Source organism: Rhinatrema bivittatum, chromosome 3 (assembly GCF_901001135.1).
Source record: "Rhinatrema bivittatum chromosome 3, aRhiBiv1.1, whole genome shotgun sequence".
NCBI lineage: Eukaryota > Metazoa > Chordata > Amphibia > Gymnophiona > Rhinatrematidae > Rhinatrema > Rhinatrema bivittatum.
In genome coordinates, this window is record NC_042617.1 from 233,781,607 (window position 1) to 233,796,242 (window position 14,636).

Below are 14,636 nucleotides of genomic sequence, written 5' to 3' on the forward strand. Positions count from 1 at the left end.
TGGAGTATATATATTTTGCTGAACCTTATACCAAGATTGGTTGTCTTCTTTGTACTTAAATTTAATTTCTCTCTTCTTGAGTACTCTCTTCTCATTGAGAACTAAAGTTTGATCAATATTTTCCTTATGCAAAGTCTGATTGCTATTTTTGAGTGGGTTTTTTTTTTGCACAAGAATTCTTTGTAATAATTGTAAAAGCTATAAATAAGAAATAAATGGAGTAAAACTTAGCCATCTTGGGATGTTGGGGAAATAAAAATGGGTATTTCTTTGTATTTATGAGTATCATCCTATCAAATTTAGGTGGTATCTCATCCCTGTTAAAAAATTTTAGCCGTGAGTACCAGTCCTATCCTATGCAAGCGTAAGGGATGCCCTACCAGAAGCAGCAAAAGTGGGAAACAACTTCAGCTTAGTTCACTTTTGCTGCTTTTTTATCTCTGTTTTCTCCCTATGTTTCCCTCCAGACTACCAAGAAATGTATTGCTGCAAGTCAGTTGGGGGAGTCTCCTCAGAGGCTCAATACTCATTGTTTATATACTAGCAGAGGTTCCCATGCTTACTTCTAGTACAGCAGCATATCTTATATATTCACTTTTATTTACACATGTAGATTGTTTTATTGGAAATAGGAATGCCCTCCCAGAAGAAGTGGTGAGGACGATAACAGTAAATGAATTCAAAAGTATATGGGACAAACTCTGCGGATCCCTAAAGGCTTGAAGTTGAAAAGAAGAAAAGGGTGATGTAACTTTTCTGCATGAGAGTAATCTGCACAAGAGTATCAGTTGTTACCAGAAGCAAATTGCTGGCCAGGCTGGATAGACCATTTGGTTTTTATCTGACATCATTACTATGTTTATTTTAAAATATTTGTTACCCGCCCTTCCTACATTCAGGGTAGGGTATGAAACGCTAGAGGATTCAAGTATCAGGATATACTAGATACTTTCATGTTACTATGTGACCTTTAGTTGTCTGGTTTACATAGAGACTGCTTCATTTGAAGCTTCAATCTTGCCTCCCACTGTCTCTTGGGACCTCAACATAGTTCTTTCCAAGCTGCTAGAAAGCTCCCTTTGAGCCATTGTGCTCCTGTGACCTGAAGTACCTGACTGGAAGGTCGTGTTTTTAGTGGCAGTGACTTCAGTAATTTATCCGCCTTATACCAAGTTTTTGTATGATAGAATGCTCTTACACATCTTGCCTATGATGGTATCAGACTTTTATCTTAACCAATCAATCAGCCTCCGCTTTGGAGGTAAGAAATAGGGTTTGATTGTTATAATGCACTCTCAGCTTCGCCGGATATAGTAGGGCAAATCTTATGTCTCGTTGGTGCAACACCGTGCAGGCAGGGGCCAGGAGCTTTCTTTGTGCCGCTGTGCCAGCTGAGAAATCATTAAAAAGCAGCAGCCTACTTCCAGAGTGTGACCAATCAATCATCATTCCAACATTTTTTCCCTGGCTACATGTCCACCAAGGTGAACAAGCACCGCACAGTTTGGATTGCAATAGAGCCTTGACTTTCTACCTGGAGCGGACTGAAGCCCATAGTAAGTCCACCCAGGTTTTTTTGGGGGTTTTTTTATAGCAGCAAATTGGGGATAGCCAAAACAGTTGCAAAACAGACTTTATTTAATTGGCTAACAAATTGCATCTCTTTATTGTGCCCAGGTTGGGCTTGAACCTGGTGAGCCATATCAAGGCTCTCTCTGTCCGAGCCATGGCAGCATCAGTGGCTCATATGTGATCAGTCCCCATGGAGTAGATCTGCAAAGCCGCAACAAGGAGTTCTGTCCACACATTCATATCTCACTACTATTTGGACAGGGATGGCCAATATTACAGTAGGTTTGGTCAGTCTGTCCTGCGAAATTTGATTGATATATAGAACCTAACTCCGCTCCATCCTAGGGCCCGAGGTTTTTCTTCTAGGCCGCCCCTCATAGGTTATGTATATAATAGAAAAATAAACTTGTCAACAAAAATAATGTTGTGTTGGCACTTGTTGTTTCCCCTTTTTTTATTGGGAGCAGCCTGTAGCTAGGGATTCTCCATGTGTGAAGAATGCCATCCTGCTTGTCCTCAAAGAAAGCAGAGTTGCTTACTCGTAACAGGGTATTCTCAGAGGACAGCAGACTTTCAATCCTCATAAAACCCACCCACCTTCCCATGAAGTTGGTTTTTGTGTTTTTCTGCTAAAATACAAGACCGAGGAGCTCCTACATGAACAGGTGGCATAATAGTATGCGTGGGTATGCTCAGTCAGGCACAAAGTTCTAGAAACTCTGACATAAGTTTTCCGGGCCGGGCTTCATTGGATGATATCACCAATGTGTGAGGACTGACATTCTGCTGTCCTTGGAGAATACCTGTTACATGTAAGCAACTCCACTTAATCGGCAATGAAAAAAAAAGGAATACTGGATTAAAGAATATATGACAAATAGGGTTTGGAAAAAATATTACTATTTAAAACGTATTTGCGTATAACTGTGGTTTAACAGAAATACTTTAAAATAAAGTTCTACAAAGCAGTCTCTGTTAGCACCAGGGCTGGGGGGAGGGAAGTTGGGTCATGTAGGACAGTGTCCACTGAAATGAGTAAAACTTGGAAGGAGCACATTTATGATGTGCTTTACTTTTTCCATATCTGTGGACATTACCTGTTTGTTTTTTTGGGAGGACAAGGAGGTGGAGTCACTCCCTGGTGTCCTGTCTGTTCCCCCCTGAAATTTAGGGCTTCTCTGAGGCAGATGGTAAAGCTCCTTCTGTCTGATAAAGATTCTCCTCTGTACTTGGAATCCACTTCTTGATTTATATTTCTCCTGCTGCCGATAGGCCCGCAACAGCTGAGTTTTATGATTCCAATTAAGGATCCGGGCCATGACAGGCCACGGCCGGCCTTGCCCCTCGCGCATCGGGCCTACACGTGGAAGCTCAATCTGTTTCTCCGCACCCTTTGTAATGCTCCTTTTGAGCCATTGAAACGAGCGACCCTGAAAAATCTGACATTGAAGGTTGTTTTTCTTGAGGCTATCTCCTCAGCAAGGCGTATTTCCAAGCTTCAGGCCTTATCTTGCAGGGAGCCCTTCTTACAGATTTCTGAAGCAGGAGTCTCCATAAGAACACTTCCCTCCTTTCTACTGAAATGGTGTCCTCCTTTCATTTGAATCAGTCAGCGGAGCTCCCTTCTTTCGCGGGTCTGGATTCTTCTACTCCAGAGTCTAGGGATTTAAGGAAGTTGGACTGTTCATGACCTCCAAGTAACGCAACAAGGTGTTGTTGCGTTACTTGGAGGTCATGAACAGTTTCCATCTTTTGGACCATCAGTTCGTTCTGTGGAGTGGACCCAGGACGGGTCATAAAGCTTCAAGGGCCACTATCACATGCTGGCTAAAGGAAGCTATTGTTACGGCTTACCTTGTTCAGGGCTGTCCAATTCCGGTTGGTCTTAAAGCTCATTCTACTTGATCACAAGCAGCCTTATGGGCGGAATGTCAACAGGTGTCACCGCAGGAAATTTGTGGGGCAGCTACCTGGAAATCTTCACATACGTTTGCCAGGCATTATCATCTAGATCAGTGGTTCTCAACCTTTTTCCCATCGTGACACACCTGACAGGCCACGCTTACATGTGTGACACACTGCTCATTACAATTCATGGCGGAAATAAAAAGTAAAGGTCCAGTAATTATTTTTATTGTTTAAAATGACACAAGGAAAAGATACGTATTGTATCTGAACAGAAATTGCATAAATAGTAAACATCCCACACCAAATCAGCACCAATTTCCAGCACTTAAACAGTAACCACCTTACCTAAGAAAAGGCAAAACTGAAAATATTACACCAGGCCTTAAGACACCAATACATCTCCTATTCGGAAAACGGACCAAGTCAGGCTGCTATAGAGCCCTACACAGAAACTACACGCCAGCAGAAAACCTAACCTAGGACTTCCGGCGATGACGTAGCCCGAGACGGAAGCAGGGGGATTGAGCTCCGCGGTCCCGCTCTCCAATAATCGAAATTTATTGTACTTTTGCCGCTCGTTTTCGCCCTCAACCCCCCCCCCTCCCCCGACAGCCGCGGGAAGTGCCGCCGCCCATACAGCTGAGCCCCGACGGGCATGGGATGCGCCGGACCGGCACACGAGGCAGAACGGAGCGCCGCCCTCATAGACCGCGGGGAGTTAAGATGGCGGAGGTAGTAGGTCCTGCTGAACCAGTCATGGCTGCGATCTCGGAGGAAGCCCTGAAAATAATTTCACAAAGCGTCACGGAGGCACTTGATAGCCGGCTGATCAAATTACAAACCACTATAGAGGACATAAAAACGGCCGTGGAAGGACACTCAAAGAGGCTTGAAGTGGCGGAGACCACTCTTTCTGATTTGGGGGACAGATTAGCTTCTTCTGAACGCCACGTGACAGAGCTGCAGGGCAGACAAAGGGAGTTGCTCGCAAAGATGGAGGAGCAGGAAGATCGCGGCAGGAGGAATAATTTAAAGATTATTGGGCTCCCTGAAGCTGTAAAGGAAGATGAGCTCCAGCCTCTGGTGGAAAACTGGCTCCCCAGGCAAGTGGGTTTAGAGCTGATAGAGGGCAGCCTTCAATGTGAAAGAGTGCACCGTGTAGGCCCAATGCGCGAGGGGCAAGGCCCGGATCCTTAATTGGAATCATAAAACTCAGCTGTTGCGGGCCTATCGGCAGCAGGAGAAACTGGAACACTCTGGAAGTAGGCTGCTGCTTTTTAATGATTTCTCAGCTGGCACAGCGGCACAAAGAAAGCTCCTGGCCCCTGCCTGCACGGTGTTGCACCAACGAGGCATAAGATTTGCCCTACTATATCCGGCGAAGCTGAGAGTGCATTATAACAATCAAACCCTATTTCTTACCTCCAAAGCGGAGGCTGATAGATTTATTGCCTCCCTGCCGCCTGCAGAATGAAAAGCTAGCCTCATAATGAGCAAGGCTGCTGGGGATTTGAGCTAATTTTTTCTTCAAAGGAACCTTGGTTGCTGGCTATGAGACATGCCGCCATTTATCCCAGGACAGGCACCTTTTTCACACAAGCCCACTTAATAGAACCAGATTGCTGGAACGTTTGGTCGTTTGAGAAACTTTTGATTCTACATCCAGCACAATGACCATCTTGGCTCCAACACCAGGGACTTACAGAGACTCTATGTTATGGTATCTCTAATTAGATCTGGTTGAACAAGAGGGTAAGAGACAATGGTTGTCGGCTGGGAAGAGGGGGGAGAGCGGGGCTGGGAGTATGGGGCCCCCGACGTAGGTTAAGAAGGTCGGGACCCCCTACTCCTGGGAGTTGTGGAGGGAATTAGGAAGATTGCGGGTGAATCTGGAAGTATGAATGTGTGTGAATGTGTTAGGGGGGGAGGGGGTTTTCAGGGAGGTAATGACTGGCCCATGGAGTTGTGTGCTTCCTGCATGGTTTGGACTTGTTATGCAAACTCATGATGTTCTCAGTCCCCGTGGCCTAGGCTGGGAGGCTACGGAGAACTATTGGGAAATGTATCTGGAGCCCTAAGGGGCCTCCACTATGTATTTCTTGATTTACTATGGCACAGGTTAAATTAGTCTCCTTGAACGTAGACGGAATCCATTCCCCAAAAAAACGTACTAAGTTAAATGCGCTGTTTAAATGCATGAAGGCGCAAGTGGCGTTCCTGCAGGAAACTCATCTGGGGGATATGGAGCACGCTAAATTGAAGTGTGACTGGGTGGGCCAATGTTACTACTCTTCTTATAGCCGGTGTAAGAAAGGAGTGGCTATTCTTATGCATAAGAACTTGCCATTTCAGCTCACGCGCTCTTGCCAGGACACTGAAGGGAGGTACATTCTTGTAGCGGGAACGCTATACCAGCAGAAAGTGGTTTTTTGCAATGTATACGCCCCTAATATGTATGCGCCAGGGTACTTTGCAAACCTAATACGCCTGCTCATGGACTATTCTGATCATAGCCTGCTAGTGGGGGGGGATTTTAACGTAGTAGCAAATAAGAGTGTAGATATTAAACCTCCCAAGTTGTCCTCTATAGCTGATGCGGGTAAAGGTGTTAACTTCTTATGCCAGGAGCTGCAGCTCTTGGATGCGTGGCGGGTGCTCCATCCCCAAGATAGAGATTTTACTTTTTACTCCCACCCACATAATAAATACTCCAGATTAGACTATCTGTTGCTCTCTGAGCGCTGTTTTCCCCAGTTAGTGGAAGCTACAATTGAACCGATTGTATTGACAGATCATGCCCCGATCACCATTACCTTGAGTTGGGGGCGCAACCCACACCTACCGTTCTCCTGGCGCATGCGACCAGACTTATATCTTGATGACACTTTTAAAAAATATCTGCAGGAAAGTTGGGCGGATTATGTGTCACATAATCAAACGCCAGATGTCGGCCCTGGGATACTGTGGGAAGCTGGGAAAGCGGTGATGCGGGGGGCCATAATTGCCTATGTGGCCAAACAGAATAGGCAAAGAAATGCTGAAATCCTCCGGCTTACTGAACACCTGAAAGCAGCTCAGCTACTTCACAAGGGAACTATGAAGCCTGAGGACAAGGCTTCCCTGGACTTGGCCCGCACTGCCCTCAATAATCTCCTGCATATGCGCGCATCTAAATCCCTTAGGTATTACCGTTATCAATTATATAAATATGGTAACAGAACTAGTAGGCTAATATCTCACTTGATACAACCAAAGGGGATAAAAACGTCTATCTCAGGGATCCGAGATGGGCAGGGAGTCCATCGGACGAGTCCTGATGAGATTGCGGCCCGTTTCTTAGTGTACTATACGCAGCTATATGGCGATAAGCCCATGCGGATGGAGCAGGCAGAGGCCTTCTTTCAGGTGCAGTCCTGGCCAAGTTTAAGGTCGGAGGATCTCTCAGCCTTAAACTGTCCTATTACTACTCAAGACATGTACTCTGTAATCCAAGGCCTCAAACTTGGTAAAGCAGCGGGACAAGATGGGTTCGGGTCGGAGTATTACAAAATTCTGAGATTCCCCATACTTAGCCCCATTACAAGGCTATTACAAAAGCCTGCTAGAGGGTCCCCCTCTACCGGATGCCGCGAACCGGTCGGTCATTGTGGTTCTCCCTAAACCTGGGAAAGACCCCTTGGAGGTGGGATCCTACCGGCCTATCTCGTTGATCAATGTGGATATTAAGATTCTCTCCTCTGTCCTGGCTGCCAGGTTACAAGGCTTACTTCCAGCTTTGATACATGATGACCAAACTGAGTTCGTGAGGGGTCGCCAGGGAGTGAGAAACATCCATCGTCTCATTGCCGCACTTAGTTACCAGCCGCGGGAGGAAGCCCTCATATTGAGTCTCGATGCCGAGAAAGCCTTCGATTCTATATCATGGGAGTACTTGTTTTGGACTTTGAATAAATATGGCTTCTCGGGTTCATACTTAGGATGGTTATCTACGTTGTATAAGAATCCGAGCGCCACCATCTTACTGAATGGGAGGCCCACGGCAAACTTCCCCATATGATGTGGGGTCAGACAGGGCTGCCCCTTATCCCCCCTACTGTTTGTTTTGGTGTGGGAGCCCCTGGCCAGTCGCCTGCGGGGGGATAAGGCGTTCTGTGGAATTAGTGTGGGTGGCCATCCAATGAAAATGGCATTATTTGTCGATGACATTCTGTTATTCGTGGGTCAGCCGCGCGCTACCGTACCGATAATTGTTCAGCTGTTTAACCAGTTTACTCCAGTGGCAGGCCTACGTATCAATTATGCAAAATCAGAGGCGCTAGCTCTCAATGAGCATGTGCCCGACACGTGGGGGGCGCCTTTCCCTTTTCAATGGGCCCCGACACGGATTAAATATTTGGGAGTCTGGGTCCCAAGAGATTTAAAGAAATTATATTCTTTAAACATTACTACCTGTATTGATAAACTGCAAGCTCAATTAGCCACATGGACCTCCCTCCCGCTGTCCTTTTTTGGACGATGTGCCCTGATTAAAATGGTACTGGTGCCCAAACTTCTCTATTTGTTACACATGACACCTTGTTGGCTGAGAAGGGTAGATATTAGGCGCTTGCGCTCCAGTATACAGAAATTTCTGTGGAAGGGGAAACAGGCGAGACTCCAGTACTCAGCCCTAGAGCTGCCAGGAGAACGGGGAGGGCTCAACATGCCAGACTTCCGCCTGTATAACGTGGCATGTCAGTTGAGATTTGTGGGGGAATGGCTCACGGGAACTTATCACTTATGCGCGACCGGTATGCTAACGCGTATGTCTGCGCCTAACTCACCAGTGAGCATCATTCAGTCCCGGGCTACGGTACACTGCGCCTCCCCATATCCTGCAGTCCTGCTCTCTCCATGTATTCAGGCTTGGAGATGGTGGCGACGGCTGAATACAAGACCTGGTGTCTGGTCCCTACTACTTCCCTTGGTACAAAACATGGATTTCTTGCCGGGGCGGGATAGTGGGGCAATATTTCAGTCTTGGGCAAATAAGGGACTATTGTTTATATATCACCTGTTGGATGAAACGTCAGGTCATTTGTTGGACTTTGTAACCTTACAACGCACGTATCATATTCCATCCAAGCAGTTCTATGCTTTTCTTCAAGCACGTCACTACATCCGCTCTTGTACGTGGACTGCAGCGGACATAGAAGTGGAACTTAAATTTGCCAATGTGTTCTTTGATAATGCCTACCTTGCTAATACCATTACTGGTTGGAAAAACTTGGGACAGAAACTTCGCAACACGGACAGAGCGTCTCATCTGGCAAGCCGCTGGACTGCTGCCCTAAACTCTCCTGTTATGGGCGCTCAATTACTCGCTGTATTCGCACGATTGCGGAAAATACTCCCTGACATTGGACTCCGGGAAATACAGTTTAAAATTCTGCACTGGCTTTACTGTGACGATGTTCGACGATCTCAGATGCGACTGACCCCCACTTCGCTGTGTATCAAATGTGGATTGCAACCCGGGACCATGGCCCACAGATTATTTGACTGTCAAACGCTTCAGGTCTTCTGGACAGCTATAGCGAACGTACTTGGTGCTTGTATGGGGGTTGCCATCAATTTCACGGGGATGGTGCTTCTGTGCAGCTCCCTCCCAAACTCTTTGTTGGATAGAAGCTCCAAGGTTAAATTTGAGAGGGCGGCAGTCATGCAGGCGTGTCGTACTATCCTGGCGGACTGGCTTGAACCGGACGTCAAACCAACCTTCCTAGCCTGGGCTCGGCGCATGGCTGAAATGGTGCAACTGGAACGAATGGACTTTCTAATGGGCCGCCGGAAACCGGACAAGGCTTACTGTGCCTGTTGGGATGCCTGTGTGCTGGCATTACCTAAGGACTTGCAGGATGACATACGGTCCAATGGGTACACATCTGATTGGGCCGTTCTAGGGGGGGAGGGGGGTTCTTAATGGTTGTATGAGTGTGGAATGAATGTGGATCGGATGATAGGGATTGGGGATGGGGTTGGGGAAGAGGGGGCGGTTTAGGGGGTACGCGTAAGGTTATAATGTTAAACGGTGTGTCAGGTAGAGGCAAACCTGACGAAATTATTGTTCGAAAAGTCCAATGTGTTGACTGTTTATTGTTTATACTGCTCAGGTTGTTTTGTGAGAGATTTGGTTGCTAACTGCTTGATATTACCAATAAAAAAAAGTATTCTGGAAAAAAAAAAGAAAACCTCACCTAAATCACATGTGCTGACCCTCACCTAACAAAGAATAAAGAGACCAAAATGCATAACTAGAAGCATGCAGAAAAAACTGAATTGGAAACTGCAACAAGCCAGAGTCTCTGTATGCAGTGTAATAAAGGAGAAAAGAAACATCACCCATCCTTATAAAACAAATCAAGAAATATAAAATCAGTAGCAGTAAAACCATACTAACAAAAAGAACAGATTATTTCGAAACATCTGATGAGTGGAATATCCAAGAATTAAAAACTCATATAAAAATTTTCTAGATCCCAATAAAATATTTCAAAATAGCAGACACAAAGACCCAGTAATGAAAAATAAGGAATACAAAAATGTTTTTGCTCTGATTACCTGGGAATGTTTGATATCCAGGTCTCCTAAGATTGTTTTGAAATAGCAGGAGGGGAGGGGTGGTTTGCTTGGAACTTTCTCCTCTCTCTGTCACATACCAGTGCTCTCTCTCACACTGGCTCTCAATTACACACCTATACACATGTGCTCTGTCACTCACATATACACATGCTTTTTCTCTGACTTATATAGGCTCTTAATTACACATTTACACACATGCTGTCTATCTTTTCACGCTTACACATACATGCTTTCAATCACACACATACATGCTGTCTTTCTCACACACAGACTCTCATTCACATGCTTACAAACATGCTCTCTCTCTTTCTCTCATTTACACACAGGCTCTCAATCACATACTCACATGCTCCCTCACCTAAACCATCTCTCAATCACACACAGACACACACGCTCTCTCTCTTCCTTATACACACAGGCTCTTAATCATACATACACATGATCTCTCTCACACACAAAGGATCTCAATCTTACACACATACTCTTTCACACAAACAGGTTTTCAATCACAAACTTACACATACAGGTTCCCAATCGTAAACTTACATTCATGCTCGCTCTCTCACAGGCAGGCTCTCAATCACAGACATACTCTCTTTCACATATACAGGCTCTCAATCATTCACATACATGCTATCTCACAAACGCACAGGATCTCAAACACACTCTCCCTCCCTCCCTCCATCCATCCCCAGAACTAGCGGTAGCAGCAGCCTCCTCCCAACCATAACCGCCTTCATTTTCAGCCCTTGCAGAGAAAGGAGTCCCATCGGCCATGGGGGTTGACGTTCTTCTTCATTTTTCTCCAAGCCACATTGCTCATCCCTCAGGCCGCGCCTCTCTTCTGTTCTTTGGGTCGACGCTGACCACACTAGCATGGTCTCTTCTTCCCGCGCACGCACCCGCTGCTCACCACTTCCTCTTCCGGACCGCGAGAATGGGGCAGGAAGAAGAGACCTGCCGGTGCCGCTGACTCTAGCTGTTCTGCCACGTTTCGCCCGGGCTGACAGCATTTTAAGCCCGGGCGGAGGAGGACCGGGGAGCAGCAGGGTCAGCGGGGGACCGGGAAGTGTGGCAACACACCTGCATGTTCTTGGCGACACACTGGTGTGTCACGACACACCGGTTGAGAACCACTGGTCTAGATGTCTGGGCCCCTGAGCCTGGTTCCTTCAGGGCCAGTGTAATCCAAGCGGGACTCTCGCAGTCCCACCCTAGTTAGGGAAGCTTTGGTACATCCCAGGAGTCTGGACTGATCCAGGTACATACAGGGAAAGGAAAATTGGTTTTTAACTTCTAACTTTTGTTCCTGTAGTACCACAGATCAGTCCAGAGTCCCACACATGGGAAAACGGAGAGTCCGCTCGGCCGGTAGTTAGTCATATTTTTACAAGTTTACCGAATGCCCCCCTTTTCAGGGAAAGAGTATGGGCATAGTTTCACTCATTGGAGGTTGTTTATGTGGAAGTTATTCTTTAATCTTTCTCCTTGGGTACAGTGTAATACTGACAAGACTCTAGGTGGCATCTCAGGGGTATAGGACGGAGTCCGTTAAAACGTCTCTGTCTCCATCTGCTGGAGGGGAGGCAAAACCCAGGAGTCTGAACTGATCTGTGGTACTACAGGAATGAAAATTAGCAGGTAAGAACTGATTTTCCATTTGTAGTTCCCAAGAAGGATGGGTCTTACAGGCCCATTTTTTATCTTAAAAGGAGTGAACAGCAATCTTTGAGTATCTCATTTCAGAATGGAGACCCTTCATTCTGTGCTCATGGCAGTTCATCACAGGGAGTATCTCTCCTCCCTGGACCTGTCTGAGGCTTACTTTCACATCCCCATCAGATAAGCGGATTAGAAATAGCTCCAATTGTGCTGAATGTTTTCAGTTCAGGGCACTCCCTTTTGGGTTGGCTACAGCTCTTCAGACTTTCACCAAGGTCATGGTAGTTGTGACAGCTTTTTGAGGTGAGAAGGTGTTATAGTTCCTTATCTGGATGATCGATTGATCATAGCCAAGTCATATCAGGAAAAAAGTACAGACATTCATCTGAATAGTCCAAGTTTTAGAAAGCTTGGGGTAGGTGATCAGTTTTGCATGAAGCAAGCTTGTTCTTACTCAATCTCTGGAATACCTAGAAACACACTTCAACACAAATTCATGACAAAGGAGAGGGTGGCCAAATTGGCCTGTCAGCTACAGAGGCTTGTTTATCTGGCAGCTCTAACAGCTTGGGATTATCTTCAGCTACTCAGCTCCATGGAGGCGGCCTTGGATTTGGCTCCACAGCAGGCTCACATGAGGCCACTTCAGTTTTCTCTCCTGTCTCATTGTTCACTTCAGCCTCAAGATTGAGTTGAGGCTTTTTTTGCCCCTGTCAATGAGGGAACGTCTCTGATGGTGGAAAACGTTCAGAATCTCTTCTGAGGTGTCAGTCTGACAACCCCCTCTTGGACTTTAATCACCATCAATGCAAGCTTGAAAATGGGGCATGCATTGTCTGGATCAGGTGGTCCAGGGGCTTTGATCACCAGTTGAGGCAACTTGATCCATCAGCCAGTTGGAGGCCAGAGCCATTCTGTTAGCTCTCATTTTTTCTCTCCTTAATCCAGGGAAACTCAGTCAGAGCATTGTCTGACAGTGCCACGGCAGTGCCATATGTGAACAGTTGGAACAGTACCAAGAGTTTGGGGAGTGTTTGTGAAAATGAGTCTATTTTCCTGGGCAGAACAGCATCTGCGGGTTTTGTTGGCAGCTCATATAAGGAGTCAGGTGAATTTGCAGGCAGATTTCCTAACCAGTAATCTGTTTGATCCTAGCGTCTTTCATTGCATAGTACTCAAGTGGGGCCTGCCTCACATGAATCTGATGGTAGTTCGCAAGAATGACAGTCTGTCTTTTATTCAGTCGACGCAGGGAGTTCAGCACAGCAACCTTGGCCAGGAGAGCTCCTTTGTTTTTCCCCCTTGTCCTTTGATTGGCAGATTATATTGGTGAATAATCAAGTAATTCTCATAGCTCTAGATTGGCCTTAAATACTGTTATACAGATCTGATGGGGCTTCAGGTCGATTTTACCCCTCTTGTCTATCAGAGGCTTGGGTTCTTTTGTGTCAGGGCCTGGTTCTCATGGAGGACCCTTTTCCATTCTGTCTTATGGCTTGGCTCTTGCAAAGTCCCAGATGAGAAAAAAAAGATACCTTTCTTTGGTCATTTCCATGTTCCTGAAGATGCAAAATACCTCTGTTTCTCTGGTTTATTTTTGAAGATTTCTGCCAAGATCAGAGTTTTTCCTTGGCATTCAGTTGTTTCCTGTATTTTGACCTTTCTTCAGAAGGTCAAATTACTTGAACATTCAAGTTCGTAGATTTTTTTTGTGGCAGCTCACCCAGATGTATCCTGGTTTCTGAAGGGAGTTAGAGTGCGACCTCCCTTTTGGCTTCTAGTTCTGGACCTAGGTTTGGTGCGTAAGGCATTAGTTTGCATCTCCCTTTGAATCTTTGAAGCAGATCTCGTTGAGGGATCTTACTTTGAAGACCATCTTTCTGGTGGTCATTTGCTGTATTTCAGAGATTCAGGCTTTGTCTTGCAGAGATCTTTTTCCGATTATTTCATCTGATTCGGTGTTTTTTTTCAACCTGTGCCATAATTTTTGCTTGATTGTGTCCGTTTTTCATTTGAATCTGCTGGATTTTTTGAGGGAGGGATGTCAGAGCAGTAACAGGTCAGAGATACCTTGATGTGCATTGGGTCTTAATCGATATTTGGAAGTTTCTAAATCTTTCCATAGAAGAAATAGACTATTTGTCTTGTTGAGAGGGCCGCATAAGGGTGAGGCAGCCTCTAAAGCTGCCTTAGCCAGTTGGATCAAAGATACCAATTCTTCAGCATATTTGCTTAGGGGCCATTGGGCCCTGGAGTTCCTTCGCACTCATTCTACAAGAGCGCAGTCTTCTTCCTGGGTAGAAGCTATTGCTCTGGTGCTGGAGGACATTTGAAGGCAACTTCTTGGTCATTGTCACATTCTTTTGCGAAACATTATATATTGAATTTTTTTCAAAGGAGAACTCAGCCTTTGGTATTGGTGTTCTGAAAGTTGCCCTTACTTCCTCCCTCCCTAAATAGTGGGGGCTTTGGTACTTCCCACCAGTTTGGACTGGTCTGAACTAGTGTAACAGGATGAAATTGATGGAAAGATATTTACCTAATATTCTTTCCATAAGACCTGCTACACCAGTCCCTATATGCAACACCTTGCACTTGTCCACATTAAATTATATATGCATATATTCAGTGTTTTTGCCATGCTTCTGAATATACATAGTCACTTAGCCAGATTAGTTCTAATCCAGCCAGCTTTGAATATCTACCCCAAGAGGTTTTTCTCTCCATACATGTTTGGAGTGTTTTTGTTGGGTTTGAATGTTGTAGATTGTTTTTTGGTACTTTGCTATATGTATACTGGGATTTTATACTGCACCACCTCTCTATAGTAGCGATGATGTCACGGTGAAAATCTATGTGCTCTGCCTCCATCT

The 14,636-nt window shown here is 45.7% G+C and overlaps 1 protein-coding gene across 1 annotated transcript in view; it reads left to right on the top strand.

Moving 5' to 3' along the window:
- Positions 1 to 14,636, top strand: part of LOC115087293 (anaphase-promoting complex subunit 1-like) — a 298,244-nt gene that overhangs the window by 231,186 nt on the left and 52,422 nt on the right. The gene's annotated exons all lie outside the window — the stretch shown is intronic.